Here is a 17,364-nt window from a genome sequence, read left to right as displayed (position 1 = left end):
CGAGTTGCTTGTCCAAACAAAAAAATTTCGAGTTTTTTTGGCCTGTTTTAGATTAGAATCATTACAACAAAATGTTTTAGTTCATAAAATTTGATTTTGTTGATATGGTAATGATAATTCTCATCTAATGAAAAGATAACTGTCAAAATGTTTAAGAGAATTGTGAGTTTAAATGATAAACTATATTTTTTTTGTAAATTGTTGATATGAATTATCTTGGCTTATGAGTTAATTTAGATCATAAAAAATTATGTGTTAGATTTGTTTGAAAAAATTGATCTTAAATGTTTTTAAAGTCTTTCATAACTTGTCCTCAAGTTATGGAACATGAAGAGTCTTTTACATAAGTGGTTTTATGAACTCCATAACTTGTCCTCAAGTTATGGAATTTCTGGAGTCTTTTCATAAAAAACCATATTAACTCATAAGTAATGGAAACCAAGAGTTTTGAAAAGTTTCAAAACTTTCCCTATAGTTTTGAAATTTGTAAAGTCTCACTTTTGAATACTTTAATTCCAATCCCTTGAATTTTAAAAGTTGAAATTCAACCCTTATACTATTATATTATTATAAGTTTAATAATTATATATATATATATATATATATATATATATATATATATATATATATATATATATATATATATATATATATATAAAAGACAAGTCAGTCTTACCGTTAGTAGGCCTTATTCACGAAGCCGATCTATAAGAGGGGTATAAGGTTATTATCTATAAAATGGCAGTTTAATAGGTATCCACTCTCACCCACCGCTTCCTTGAATGGTGGAGGGTCGTTATCTGAACGGGTAGGATAAGACATTAACTCTCATTATAAATATAATGATAATTATAAAGTGACTAAACGTTTATTAAATTCCCAATCTTAGTTACTTTAGGAAAAATGTGAATTTGGTGCTAACCTATGAAATTGCACTTTGCACCTTGTTAAGTCTTTAGTGGAGCGTGTGTGGTTAACCGACACACTAATCTGGGACTGGCCGTGTGTGGCAAAGGGTAGCTTGATGTTGATAATAAATCAATGGAGCGTGTGTGGTTACATTGATTAGTTGGTTGTAACATTGAGTGTACCAAGCTAATTTGCATGGTTATTCACACATTGTTTGTGATCCTCAGCATCCCAGTCACAAACTTGAAGAGCACAATCGAGATTTAAACATGCCATTGAAAAATTCAATGAATCTCAAAGGATTTAGGAATTTCAATCCAATTAAAACTTAATAATCAATTTCGTTTTCATGGTGGAAATTGGTAAATTGTCATTTACCTACCTTCAAATATTTTGCATTCGGATTACGACATCCTCTTCCGAATTGTAAAATATTGTGTTGGGTCCTAGCCTTAATATTTCATTTGGGTGTTATATTAAGGAATTAAATCGACTGACTTGAATTTCTCCCATTATAGATGTCTAGGTCAAACAACTATGGTCTTCCTAAATATTTTGGAATAAGCTTTCATCTTGAAGATGATGTTCCACAGTTGGACCGTGGAAGTGGAAATCATACTTCATTTCCTCCACCTTCTCCAATTATTCTCCCTAACCCACAAGCTCGAGGACTTGAAAAGTTCAAGGTTACTCAAGCCCTACGTGCAATGAAAAATCAATATGGAAGACCTATGTGTACTCATGTCTTGGAGATGAAGTCACATATTGACATGCTGAGAGTATTGAGTGTCATTGTCTAAAGGAAGTTGGTTGTTGATTGGGTTCTTCAACCACTTCCTGAGTCATATAGTGAGTTCATTAAGAACTACTATGTGACAGAACATGACATGACCCATTGATCTTACCTATTTGCTTGTTGCTGCTGAATCAACAATGATTTGGCGCACTGGTAAAGCAAACTTGATTGGAAGATCAACCTCCCAAACTTCCATGGACATTGACAATGGGGACATTGGAAGCCCAGAAGAGATTTCTCTTTCCAAGGGAAAGGGAAAGTCTAAGTCTAAGAGTGTCCCATGTACCAAAGACATATGTTTCTATTGCTAAAATAAGGGGCATTGGTTGCGAAGCTGCCATAGTTACCTGAAAGATCGCAAGGATGGTAAAGTCCAAAAGTTTGACTCTACTTCAGGTAAAATCCACTATCTAACTCTATTAAGTTCCTTTTTGGAGATTCTTAATACATGATGTAATGTAATTACATTTTGATGTTTTGTAGAATCGAAGAAACAAAAGGAAGCTTAAAGGAAGAGTAAGCTGAATATGATCGCGAAGAGATGGATTTTGATTGCCTGATTCGGCGATCGGAATTTTGAGCTGCTGCTTAAGAGTTATGATAGATTGCTTAGGAAAGATAACAACATAGTTTTCATATGTAATTGCTTTGTAAGGAAAGGTTTTTTTTTCTGTATTTTATAAATAAATAAAATTTTGTAGGTTTTTTCCGTATTTTATAAATAAATAAAATTTTGTTGATTTTATGTTATCTTATATCTCCTTACAATGACATTTGTGAAAAATTGATGTTTGTATGTTTCTAGTAATATTAGGAAAATGGATTTGATTCTTTCGTTTATGGTAGTGTCAAAATTTACCAAATAAGGAAAGATTCTCATCATCTGGGTGTCAGTTAGACAGAACCTTGGAATCTTGCAACTGGTATTGTATGATGAATGAGAATTTTCGTCTTTGGGAAATTAAAGACTAATTCCTAGTTCACATGGATATGTGAGTCTAGTGAAGGACTAGGGGATCGGGTACAATGGGTGTGCACTGGTCAGGTCCACCACAAAGAACGATAAGACTATTCATCATGATTTACTAAAGTTTAGTAAATATGGTTATGCTTACATGGTTAAGTATAATTCTGAACCATTGAAAAAGTTCAATCTATGGCAGAACGAATGAGAAGAATCAAATTAGGCAGAAAGATAAAAGTTTCTCCAATCTGAAAAGATGGGAGAGTAATTTAGTATCATGTTTTATGATCATCTTAGTGATTATGAAAACCATGTCACAGTTGATACTCTAATAATTTCTTAGTGCATTTGTATAGCTAACAAGGGGAATCATGAATTGTTGAAATGGTTAAATCTAGAAGGTGAGTCATACTTCGTTCCAAAATCAAGTCTTAGAGTCATACTCCTAGATTGTTCCTTAAGTGACAAAATCTTAAGAAGGTTTATAACACTTGTCAAATGTAGAGTAAAATTTTTCTTACTCTTGTACATTTGAAATTTGTAAGTTGTGATGTCTTGGTAAGGACAAAGACCGACTAAGACCAATTGTCAGAAGTGTTAGTATTGATTAGAATCCGTACTAACTCTTGAATATTTGTTTATCAAGTAATGTTCCTTGACAAAGAGAGTCTTATATGTCAAGAGGTCAGTGGGAGTCTTAAGGATCTTGACAAGGTTCAAGAACTAATCAAGAATAAAACCCATTGTTTATCGCTAGCACACGACTTGAGGTTTATAACCTATCATATTGACATATTCTTGTTTCTATGCCCATTCCAGTTAAAGTTGACTATGCATGTGAGTTCTGAGAGTTCTCAATTGGTTGCATAACAACCTGGAAGCAATGGTAGGCCCTCGTGCTGCCGAGTGGCAAGAAACTAAGATTGAACAAGTTTAGTCAATATGAGTTTGGATTTGTCACTAACCTTGTCTTATGGTTATGACAAATTCACATGGATAGGAACACATACACCATAAAATCTAAGTGTCATAAGGTTTCTCTCCAATTCATGAAAATGATTGTGAGGAAACGCTTTCACTATGTAGATTTTAAGTAGATAGCAATTGTGATATTTACATTGTCAAATCCGATTATGATTATGACATCCCTCTTCATAGTTCGAATTGTGAGAAATGGCAAAAGGTCTAAACATTTAAGACTTATGGCTGTAAGTTCTAAAATTGTTTGAACACACATGTGAGCTATCTAAGGAAAGGTGTATGAGTTTGAGAAGCCTATATAAAGTCTTATCGAAGCATCTTGTATCAAAAATTTGAACTTTGGTAAAAAAAGTCAATAAGTATTGATTTCTAGAAGTCCATCTGATTTCTGAATACATGTCAAAGCTATTGGGAGCATAAGTGTTTTCGTCATTCTAGACTTTATTTACAAATCCCTCTACAACTTTTTATCCAATCAACAAAAAAAATTTGCTAGTAAGATAATAATTATTATGCTAGTGGGAGCATAATTATGGTAAGTGTTACAAGTTAGCAATGTTAATTATAGAAAACAAAAAAGTTTCATTTGCAAAGATGCAGAGTTTGAAAAGTTGTTTTGCTATAATTAAGGGAGATGAATTTATAATTCATTTCAATTCTAAAAGCTTAGATTGAGTTTTAATCAAATTTAGTCAAGGACATATATGAATGTTATGTTGAAAAGATTCGACATAAAGAAATTCTATATGGAAATGTTGATTGCGTTCTCAAAATTTGATTTTGATTATGACATCCCTCTTCATAATTCGAATTATGAGAACATGGCAAATAGAAATATTATAGCAAAAGACTGGTCAAGTATCATGTCTTTATGAATCGTGTCCAATATGCTTCAAGTATAGGATCGATTACATGTGCTATAATATTTATCTGTTCTAAATTTTCCAAATGCCTAGGGCATTAAGAGGGAAAAGGACTAGAACTAGATATGACTAAAGTGGTTAACAACTATTAAGGATAATCTAAGGTTCGCCAATGATTGGTCACTTGTAGTTGGAAGTATAAAAATGGATGGACCATATTGACATATTCTGAAAAGAGGCAACTCTTGTTCAGAAGTGTAGTAAAATGGGAATATGGAAATCCTTCTATAAGTGGAAGCTATTCTTTAAATCTATGTAAGATTAGAAAACTTAATGAAAGAAGGATGTTCAAAGGAATGTACTTTGAATATGAGAATTCGTTTCCATGGAATTGCTCTCCATTGGAATACTTTGTAATGTCTTTTGCCAAGTCTCTGTGACTTTTGTGCATAGTCATTACAAGAGGATCATTGCATATAAGTTTAGAATCTAAACATATTATAACAAATGGCAAGAATTTGGTATTCTTAAATTTATGATATGGATTTGGAATTATGAAAAGAGCATCATTGAAATGCTGTCAATTGATCTATTTCACAATGAAAGGACCATAGGTAAACATAGTTTGCATGCTTGGAGCATGGCATAACTATTTTTTAATTCAAGTATTAAGTTGATCATTCGAAACATTATAAGATGAATAATGAGTAATCAGTATGGCATTCAAAAGTTTTGGGGCCATACAGGATTTGTATTATTCTTGTGTTTCACTTTGCATGTTTTGACTTCCCGAATAACTAGGTTATTTAGACCATCCACAGTCGATCATACTTTGGAAGTAGGTATTGAGGCAAGATTCTCATGAATAGGTCTATAGTTTGTCTAGGCGTTTTAGACATAACACAAGATAACTGCAGTGTTCGTGAGTACTCCTGGAATAAGATTCGAGTATTGGATTCAACCCACACTCATCTAATCACTTCATGGATTTTATCACGAGTGATTAGTGAGACGATAATATCTTATATTCTTAAAACGGAGACATGTGAGCTGTAGTTACAAGTCGGTTGCACATTGACATACGTAAACACACCAGTAACTTGGTGTTATAAAAAGTATTGTTGTGTGTAATTTGATGGTTAAGTGCAAGCAAGCATTTGAGTCGAATTTTATCCGTTCCTTTTATCCGAAATGGATACACAATTGCCAATCCTTGAAAATGGATAGCTGATCCTTGTTGCGACCTAACCAAACTCTCTAAATCCAATACAAGACATGCACGATCCACACTCTCTCTGACAACATTACTTGGCACTTCCCAAGGGAACCACTGTCCAGAGTTAGTCCCTTGTCCAATAGCTCCAAAGTAGCGAGGACAACTCACACATCAATGAGGACATAAACCTATTCAACTACCCAAGTTGTATCCATGACCTGATCGACTCTTGAGTTCTTCCTAGCGCTTGGAAGGAAATCCGAAAAAACCTTAAGAGACAAACTATGAAACTTCATAATCATGAACACTCCAGTGATAGATTGCTACCTCCCCCTTATTGAAACAATAAGCCAAAACTGATAATCACACCAAACTGAATCACATATTCTTCCGACACATGACACTAAAATTGAAGGTTGAACTGTCATTTGAACCCGTAGTCAGAATATCCACTTCTCCCCCACTTATGGTTCAAACCACCACCGGTTATCATTCATAACCATCATAGATCAGAGCGGTCTAACTTATACATATCATGATTGATTCTCAACATATGAACCTAAAATAGAGTCACATGTCCCCTTAAATAAATAACTCTCGAGTTCTCTATCAACGACTTTAATGATCCTAAAACACATAAAATCCAAGTTGAGAGCAGGTGATCAAGTTGCATGACTTTCTCATAAGCCAAAAGACCAAGACAGGGTCAGAGTTAGTCGAATCATACCATCCAATCCGAGAATCAACAAAATCATACAAAATACCACACTATCATAAAAACACACTGGCCACACCGAAAAGTATTGGATCTTTTTCTATCTTTCTAGTCTAACAAAGATAATCATCCTTGACGTGATCTAACTGCTTGCAAAGAGAAATATACTCCTTTCTCTTTTATTTATAGACCCGACTGTAAGTGTCCTCCTAACGACATTCAGAAGACCTTGAGGTGTAGGTATGACAAACCCATATGTGCGTCTTCCATACCCGATGAAATAATTGTGGCTTCCCTGATCTACTGATAGGCATCAACCGTCTTGAATCTCTTAGCTGCCATTGGTGCCCGGCCATACAATAGCTCCCTCTTCCTATGTCGGACCTCCAGTCCAGACCCTAGATCCATAAAATCGATCCACATTGGGAACACCCTCTCTTCTCAAAATTGGGTCGAAGGTTCAACCAATGACCTTGTCTCTACCAAGGCCACCAACCAATAGAACAATATAATATCTAATATCCCTAGCTTCTATCTAACAACTGATAAGGATACAATCTATTCTCCCTCGCACTTGGGAGAATAGAGGAAGAAAAATATAAATTAGTCGAAGAAATGACAACGTAATACATTAGCTAACCATCCTGGAAAAGGTTGCAATCGACATGTCGTTCAACAAATCGCTTCCTTCTTGAGTCCCGAAATACAAACTGGTACTACCTCGAACAAGGGCCTCATGACCTTATAATAAATCAACTCACACTAGTCTACACCATTTAAACCCTAATGACCATGACCACTTAGGCCCAAACAATACCAAAATCATCCTCATCTAGGCCAATTATAACCATAAGATCAATAGAGAGACAAAAACAAGATACAAACGAACCATAATGTAATACCACAATATCTACCATCTAAAAACTCCTTAGTAACATCTTCAACTCTTCATGGTCCCCGTATGAATCCTGTGCTTCTGGTAGTATGAGCCCATACTTCCTTCCACGATTATCCATACTCGTCCCAAGAATTGTTTCAAAGTTCCCAAGTCACTACTCACTACCATTACTAAATGTTCTAAGCACATATACATGTTCTCACACCACTAATCTTCCTAGACTCTCCTCTATGATTCTCATCACACATATGTTTGCACTAGCATATTCTAGCACCTTTCTAAAATCACTAGGAATCCCACATAAGATCGTTATCCTGTTGTGGAAGAAACTTCTATCAGTATCAAATAATTATCTTACAAATACTAACTACATGCAACTAGAATTTGCCAATCCTTAGATCGAGAGATCTTGCACTACAAAAGTTGGACTCAAACAAGAGCTGCACAATAGGTTTGGACCAAGAAATTTCAAACTATATAATTCTAGGGGCATGTAATCCTAACACATTCTCTTAAAAGTTAACGAATATCAATATAGGTTTCAAGTAGCACAAAGCAATCAACAATCAAGCAGTCAAACTTCATTTATCACATAAACAACAATTCCTAGGCTATACGGGATCTTAATTATCGGGCAATACTAACATGTAATTTTTGAAAAGATCCCTAGCCTACGCACTATCATGTAGTTCTAACAGGTCTCATACCAACATATATATATATATATATATATATATATATATATATATATATATATATATATATATATATATATATATATATATATATATATATATAAAATATGGATATTTTAGGAACCACTTTCGTCTTCGAGCTCTAGCTGACTATACACATCACATCATCTTTCTCTTTTCTATAAAAACTCAATTCAAAATGTTTGTGAAAACTCTCAGATTCTTAGTTTGAGTTTGGAATCGTACGAGTGTTTATCCAAATCCATCAAACCAGTGCTCTTATACCAACTTGTAACATCCCATTTTCACAGTAAAATTTTCATTTTTAAATTAAGATGAATGCCTATTTTCATAGAGTTATAATCAAGGTAAAAACCATTTGTTTAATAACCATAAACTAAAATCAGAGTTATAAGAAAATACATCGTGGAATAACAAATCATCCAACTGTTGATGGGTGTATACATTTATGCGTTCGAAGAAGTATCTAAAAACATTTAATCCACAACTATAAGCATAAAGCTTAGTGGGTTCCCTAAAATACCACATACGAAAATATTCACAACATTAACAGGCCTGAATCAATCCTGATTCTGTATCAACCCTAGTCTATAGGCTCATAACACATGAGTGGATCTTGCCATCAACTCGCCCTTTGTGAGTGTCTAGAATCACAAAACATGATGTTGGTTGTGTCATCAACTCACCCCTTTACGTTCAGCATAAAGCTGATACAACCATATCTTGGCCTTCCACACAAAGCCGGATGCCTCAGCCCACCACTAAATATGTCGACATTTACATAATCCAAATAAACAGACAACTCAGCATCGCAGGGCTTCTGACTCATCATACTATAGTCTGACAACATCCTAGCATATAAGGGCACACACTGCAATATATAGTATTGCAAGAAAAATCATCTGGATAGAAAAACTGAATCTTAACAATGGCTAGCGCAAACCACCTGATACTAATCAGGGTTGAACCTCAGACCTAGACTGTGACAACCCGAAATTTCCACTCTGTACAAACCATATCAGGTCAATAGAAGTTAGAACAGTTACAGTGAATTTCCAGACTTTTAGGTATAAGTTTGAGTATTTCAGGATTTACACTTAAGGAGATATCATGAGAGAGGATGCACTAGGGCATTGTGTAACTCTGTTATTCCAAACCTCTATGATATTAGAGTTCGTTGTGTGAATAAAATATTTTCTTCCAAAAATCCCAGGACTATAAATAGGATTCTAAGCCACATTTATTCATTAGTTACATTTCCAACTAGAGAAAAGCCGAATTCTCTCTCAAGGATCTTCGGACTTTCATCCTCGAACGTGAGTACTTCTATCTAGTTGTATTATATAGCTTATTAAGTGCTTAGTAACCTAGATTACTGTGACAACCCAGAATTTGCATTATGAACAAACCATTTCAATCCAATAGAAGTTAGAATAGTTACAGTGAAAACTCAGATTTCAAGTATAAGTTTGGCAGTTTTCAGGATTTTACACTTAAGGAGATATTAGGAGAGTGGATGCACTAGGGTTTTGTGCAACACTGTCATTCCAATACTCTAGGCCATTAGAGTTCGTTCCAGGAATAAAAATATTTTCTGCCAAAAATATCTCAGGACTATAAATAGAGTTCTGAACCAAATTGGTTCATTTGTTGAATTCCCTTTAGAGAAAAGTGAAAATTCTCTCTCACGGATCTTCGGGTTTTTATCCCAAATTGTGAGTACTTCGATCTAGTTATGTTATATAGCTTAGATTGTGTTTAGAAACACAAATTACATATCAAATCTGTGAGATTCGGGAGTTTACCGCCCAAGAACGTTCTTGGGGAGTAAACTCCAATAAGTGGCTTAAATGCTACCTAGTCCTTTCCCCGTGACTTGTAACTACCTTAGACATGTATGCTAGTGTGTATACGATTAGAAAACATCGAAATCGGATTAATAACCCAAGATTTGGGAGTTTACCGCCCAAGAACACTTGGGGAGTAAACTCCATTTTAAGGTCCTAAAGGGTTCCAATGACCCTCAAAGCTTTAGAGCTCGAACTAGAAGCCTTCATTTCATGTTTAGAACACCAAAATCATTTCAAAACAATGAGGAAAGTGAGTTCACGACCAAGGAACTTCTTGGGCCGTGAACTCCATGTTTAATTGCCCAAAATGCCCTAAATGCCTTCATTTAGCCAAGAGACTAGCCTAGCACATTACCTTGATGTGTCTAAGACCCAAAGCAATCAAAATACCAACACCTAGGGGTGTTCACGGCTGTAAACACATGGCCAATTGGTTCATGGGCCGAAAACTCTAAATAGGGTGTTTTGATGCCACAAACACTTCCTAAGGCTTAGGCTTAAATTAGGACAAGTACTCTAAAGTGTTTATAGCCTAGAAAACATAAGGAATCACATGTGTTAAGGAGTTTACGGCCAAGACAAGCTCTTGGGCCGTAAACACCTATAAAGGGATCAAATGACACCCTAACTCCTTCCTTATGCCTAGAACCCAACATAGATCATTACCTTGAAATGTTTGAGACTTGAAAACACCATAACCACCCTCCCAAGGGAGTTTAAGGCCGTAAACTCCAAGGGAATATGGTCCCAGGGCCGTAAACTCCTCAAAGGAGTTATTAGGAAGCCCAAACACTTGTTTAAGCCTTGAAGCAATTCACCACATGGGTTGTATAATTGTTAGACTTCATTTAGGGACTTGGTTGAGAGTTTACGGCCAGGAGTTTACTCCCCTGGGCCGTAAACTCTAAAACATATGGCCATTAGACCATAAACTCCCATTAGGGGCATTGTACTCCTTTGTTGCAACCCATTAGCCTCCTAGCACTTGACCAAAAGTGTTTTCCTCGCGTTAAAATGTTTATACTTGTATAATTAGTATTTTAATCACTAATTATTTATATACATATGTCTTCATATGTAATTAGGATCATTGTATGTGTCTAAAGTCTTCACTTGACACCAAGCACTTGCCCGATCCTTCCTTACGATAACAATCCGTTCAATTCCAGTCACTTACTGCAGGTGAGTTCATACCCCTTAACTAATGTTTTAAACTATTTTTAAATGTTTTATGGGGGGGGGGGGGGATACAAGTAGAATCATGCTAGCATTATATCAATCACATGTGATTAATAAGTAGAATTATGCTAGTTATTACATCAATCACATGTGATTAATATACAGCATTCAAATGATTTGGCTACTCATTAGCCGTTTTACCAAACAGTTTCCTTCAAATGATTTTTATAAACATTTTATATGTTTTAAACTCCTTATTACACTGTATATTTTACTCTGTATATCACATTTCAAACTTAGTACAATTGTGTTTCAAACAAATGTTTCTTTATACTAAACTGTTTTATCAAACCCATGCCTTCAAATTGTTTTATAGGTCGACATCAAGTCGATCTTTTCTTAAAATAATAATTATGTTTCAAATGTTTTACAAAACTTATTTATTCTTTTATATTATAAATTGCATGCCTCTATATGTATAGTTATATAAGAAATGTTTAAAAGACTTAGGAAGGCTATCCACCCTATTTCCTTTTCGCGCTTGAGTTGTGGTCTGGTGGGATATCGGGTACTCGTCCGAAGGCCGTTTAAATATTAGTTATATATCATGTGTACATATGTAGTCATAAAAGGTCCTTCCAGTTCATCCCATGCCCTTGGGTAGCAAGGGTATACATCCATGTCTATACGTACCAGTTAGATTACTAGTAAACTACCATATAGGTAGTTTAGGAAGATACTAAAACAATTACTAGAACGCGATATCATACAATGAGTCAGTTCATTCATGAGTCAATACTTTCTAGAACATTACAGTACATTACATATACAACTATACTAGGAAGAGAACATATACAACTATACTAGAATGATTACATTACTATACTTGCTAGGTAGAGAGCACGTACATTACCACTAGAACAGTTCATTACATCACATATACAAGAATACGTTAATCATTGTGATTTAAATCGGAGCATGACTTAAATGTCATGACCCGAGTTGTAGTCAGAGTCTCTTGGAGGGAGAGTGTGAGTTTGCGTATAGATCTATACTGGATTGACAATCCTACACCTTGCTGCTAGCTACAGCCAGACCTGCAGGTCTGCGGGTGCCAAACGTCATTCCGTCATTACGACCATTCGTATGTCGTTGTTATCAGTCGATAGTATGGTGCAATTTATCACATAATGCCTTAATATAAATCCGGTTTAAGGTAATTAGTACAATATTAGTTCTTATAGCGCTACGTTTCAGTACTACATTTATATTCCCTTTACATATATTTAGTGATCTTTTCACTTAAACATTTAATGTAAAAACTATATTTTATAAATGATAGTTACACTTGGGAAAATTACACACTATTAGATGACACGAACATAGGGATTTCTAGGTTTTTCAAACATTTTCATACTTACAGTTCATTTACAAACATCTTCATACTTACAGTTCATTTACAAACAATTTCTTACATACAAAATTAAGATACTAAATACTTATGATCTCACCAGCTTCAAAGCTGATACTCGCTTTCAAAATTACTTGTATCCTCAGGTTATCATAGACAGGTACCGATGCAAGGAGAAAGGAAGATGGAGCTTGTTCAAGACTCATCTTTCATTTTGATTTATGCTTTAGTGTTTATCAAAATTTGACAGAACACATGTATAATAATTATATTATTAATGCAATGGATGATGTTGTTGCTTGTTTACTACTTTTCATTGTTGTGATACTGTACATGACGTCCTCCGCCCCAGAACGTTTCCGCCGTTCTTGGTTTTGGGGTGTGACAGATTGGTGTCAGAGCATTGTTTATAGTGAATTAAGTATATCAACCTATAAAAGATGTACTAACTATAAATACATAAGGGATTAAAAATACTCTGACCAAGAGTTTATACTTTAAATAATAAAATATTTAATAAAGTATACGTGCCTGCATTCATACTAAAATTAGTGTCACTAGGACAGTACAAAAGAATTACGATTGTTGGGCAACACAAGTGGGCTTAGAGACATATGGTCAAAACTTGGAAGATATAGCCTGATCACCTATATTATCCGAGGGTTGACTAGCATGTGCCTAAGTTTAATTGTGTTGTTGCAACAATGCTAAAATCTTACCAACCCTACCACAATGAGAACAATAGAACATAACATTAAAATTTAAAATACTATAGGAGTATTTGGTGTTACTATAAGTACTTTATACTTGAGAACTAAAACGGGATCTTCATTATTAAGTTGATAGTTGCTAAGTGGATACACTAAGGCTATATGTAATTAGGATGTTATAGACCTAGAATCTGTGAAAATTTTGCTTTACCCCTATGCTGTGTGAATTTGGAGTTAAGATCACTTATTCTAAGGTCTATCCTGTTTAGATTACACATAGCTGGTATGCACTTCACAAATAGCGATGTAACTAATGAAGGTTTTCTAAATAATTATCTAGATAGTTCATCTAACAATTATTCACTTACCCTAAATTCTCGCATAGAAAACATAGCTAGACTCCATCCCCTCGGCAACCAGTACCTTCTGAGTGAGGTCATAACTGGTTAGTTTGGAGAAGAACCAGAGAATGATCATCCTATCCCCTTGAATGATCACCATGATGAAGACCTTTCGTATGATGCTAACTCCGAACCAGAGGTTGAGAACCTACCCCGAGCAGCTCCCTTTCCAATTCCTAACCCTCGTCCGACTTTTCGTGGCCCGACCCTGAGTGAGTGGAATGCTTGGAAACATGGACCCAAGGACAAGATTAGCCCATGCCATTTAATGGCGACCGAAGCTTTTGCGACTTGAACAATGGGGGCTTAGCAGATAGAGTCTTGCCAATCTTGGTCCCCAAAGTGACCCGAAATGAGATTCAAGGCAGGACAACCCTACATCAGATTACCGAAGTTGTCGCTGATGCAAGAATGCATACCCTCCGCACCATTCGTCTAGAAGATGCTCGCGAGAGATCAGAGAGAAACCATGAAACCCTACTGCAAGGACTGGCTGAATCACGAGCCGAAGTCATAGAGCTCCGAATACGCCAGATGGTGTACGAAAGACACCTACTTGACATGGAACGTCAATTGGCTGAACTTAGAGTTCACCAGAGGGATGACTGTCGCCAGTAGTAGACGCTTTACTTTATTTCTTTATTAAAAAGGAATCGTGTTTTCTGTCTATGCCCGATGTGGCATTTTCTATGAAATTATCTTGTACCGTAAGTACTTTAGTTAGGTCTTTATGCTGTCAAGAACTATCTTCTCTGGATATGATGTAAGACCTTTACAAGGTCATTTTCCTGAACCTTTACGTCGTGAATATCCAAGAAATTGATAGCCGGCTAACTTCTGTGTCATTCTTCATTCAAGTACTCTTATCATTCTTTCATTAGAGTCTATCTGAATCATGCTTTAGTCAAGTCATTGGACTATAGCAAGTTAGATCCGGAGACATTTCCAAGTCTCTTTCAGTGGTTGGATCTTGTTATTCACCAACCCATGATACCTCGGCTTTAACGACAAACGTCTTGAGACCACTCTACGAACTTACTTCTACCCATTTCTAGGACTGCATCATAGGGATGTAGGTCAAACCTTCGCGAACATACTTCCATTCCGTACTAGGACTGCATCATAGGGATGTAGGTCAAACTTTCGAGAACATACTCTTACTCTTTTCTTGAGCAACATAAGTGCATCTAGGGTCAACCAGAATCGCTCGCAAATCCTTATCTTTCGGGTTACAGAATCATGTCGTCATCAGGAAACAATCAGTCAAACAACGAAACCTCTACCTTTCTTATGGACGCCACTACCTTCCAAACCATAGTTACAACTGCCGTGATGGCTACCGTGACAGCTGTCCTTGCATAACATAACGCTATCAACACAAGCAATGCTGATGTTGGGATTGAAGATTCCAATTGTAGTATCAATCCAGGAAGTCGCCAAACAGTAACAGTTACAAGCTTGCAAAGCCGAAAGACAGAGAACAAGTAACGAAAGCGTCAAGCCCAGAAAGAACGCAAGAAATCCCAAAGGCTGGCTATGCAACAACAACAAGTGGAATCCCATGCCATCCCAGTACTGAGCAGGCCATACGAGGGAAAACTCCCGAAGTGTGATAAGTGTAGTTTCCATCATCATGGGGCTTGCATGAGATGCAGTGTTGCAATTGCCTAAAAATAGGGCACCATGCTCGTGGCTGTGGAGCACCGGCACGACCCATCACTCAAGTCCCTTTCATCGGGACTGACCCTACACACAAGCTTAGTTTTAACACCGAACGCTTTAAGAAGCAATTTTCAAAGTGGAGTAACGAGGAAGGCACTCGTGTCCACATAACACTGGCTAAACACCGCAATCCCGTCACCAAAGCTAGTACCAGCCAGTCATGCCACCAATGCGGTGAGATAGGGCACTTCAAGAAAGGTTGCCTGATAGCAAAGAACTCTGGCGCAGACGGGAAGATTCTCAGGATCACAGCTGCAGGAGAGCCTACTCCGGAACCCTCGTTATTGTAACTTAGGCGTGTTGTTGTAACAGACTTATAAATTATCCAGAACTAGTGCAACTAGAGTCTTACCTTTTGCGAGATCTTGTCTGTATAGGGATTCTCGTGCTGCGTATACTTGTCTTTTGTAGTATATCTTATTCGCAGCAATAGTCTGGTGGTAAATCTAAAGTACTGTAACTCTGTTCATGGTTGCACGGTTGGGTTTTGTCTGTAAACGTCTTATGTTCAAATCTAATGTCTTTAAGTTTCAGTATGATTCCGACATTATCATACGACTCGATTCAATTTGATCCTCACAAAAACAGCCTTATACGTACATCTCATTCTTCTAGATCACTTTTCCAGCGAAGCCATCATATCAGAACACCGAAGTACTCATGCCAGGAGTACCTTTTAGTTATTTTCTTTCCGAAGAAATCTCTGAAGTACTCATGCCAGGAGTACCTCTTAGTTATTTTCTTTCCGAAGAAATCCCCGAAGTACTACTCGTGCAGTGCGTCAAGTTTAATCCAAGGATTCATGCGATTGATCTATCACTAAGGAAGGTATACATAAGAGTGATATATAATCAAGCTTCTACAGGTTTAGAATTGATGCTTCCACTTTAACTTCTTTTTCCCCGATGGGATGTGAGCTTAAAGAAGAGTCAGTTATTCGACTACCTTTTCAACCTTAATTATATGCGACTCGTATACCCGAAATTGTGATTGTGAAACCATATATGAATTCTAATATGAACTTCAGGACGGAGAACTGCTTAAGCCTATGAGTAATCTGTGACAACCCGGAATTTCCATTTGTACGAACAATATCTATTCAATAGAAGCCAATCCAATTTCAGTGATTTTTAGACTTTTCCGAACAAGTTTGTGTACATTAGGGTCTACGTTTAAGGAGATATCAGGAGAGTGGATGCTCCTGGGTTTATGAAATTTGAACATTCCAAGTTTCATAATGTCATAGTCCAATTTCCGGAATAAAAATAATTTCTGCCAAAATATTTCAGGACTATAAATAGATTTCTGAATTAAATTAATTCATTATTCACAATTCCAACTAGAGAAAAGCCATTTTCTCTCTGACGGATTTTCGGGTTTTCATCCCAGATTGTGAGTCTACTTTCCTAGATGTGTTTTAATACTTGTTATATGCTTTATAACATTGTTTACATGCCTAAAATGCAAGATCCGGGAGCTTACGGCCCAAGAACGTTCTTGGGGTGTAAACTCCAAAACAAGGCCTAAAAGCTACCTAGTCTCATTTCCATCTTAGGAAACTAGTTAAGGACTTATTGTAGGATCTTTTGAGGCTAGAAATCATCCAAGAACATAAAGCTTTTGGAGTTTACGGCCCAAGAGTTTATTGGACCGTAAACACCATTTTCAAGGGCCAAAGTGAGCCCTAAATCACCCCTAAGGCTTAAGACATTTACCCTCTAATGCTTGTAGCTAATTTGGACACCAAAACACTTCAAAATCATATAGTTTTAGGAGTTTACGGCCAAGGATATGCTCTTGGGCCGTAAACCCCTTTTTCAAGGGCTAAGAGTGCCCTAAACACCCCTAAGGCTTTAAGACAATTACCCTTTAATACTTATGACTTGAATGGGGAGTAAATTACATCAAAATCATCCCTAAAAGGGAGTTTACGGTCAAGAAATACTCTTGGGCCGTAAACTCCAAGTGAAGGCACAAATGTGTGCCTAAAGTCCCCCTTAGCCTAAATAAAAAACATAGAAGCTATCCTACTT

Source organism: Lactuca serriola, chromosome 4 (assembly GCF_051521515.1).
Source record: "Lactuca serriola cultivar US96UC23 chromosome 4, Lser_US96UC23_V15, whole genome shotgun sequence".
NCBI lineage: Eukaryota > Viridiplantae > Streptophyta > Magnoliopsida > Asterales > Asteraceae > Lactuca > Lactuca serriola.
The sequence above is the reverse complement of the archived record's forward strand: the minus strand, read 5'-3'. Positions refer to the sequence as shown.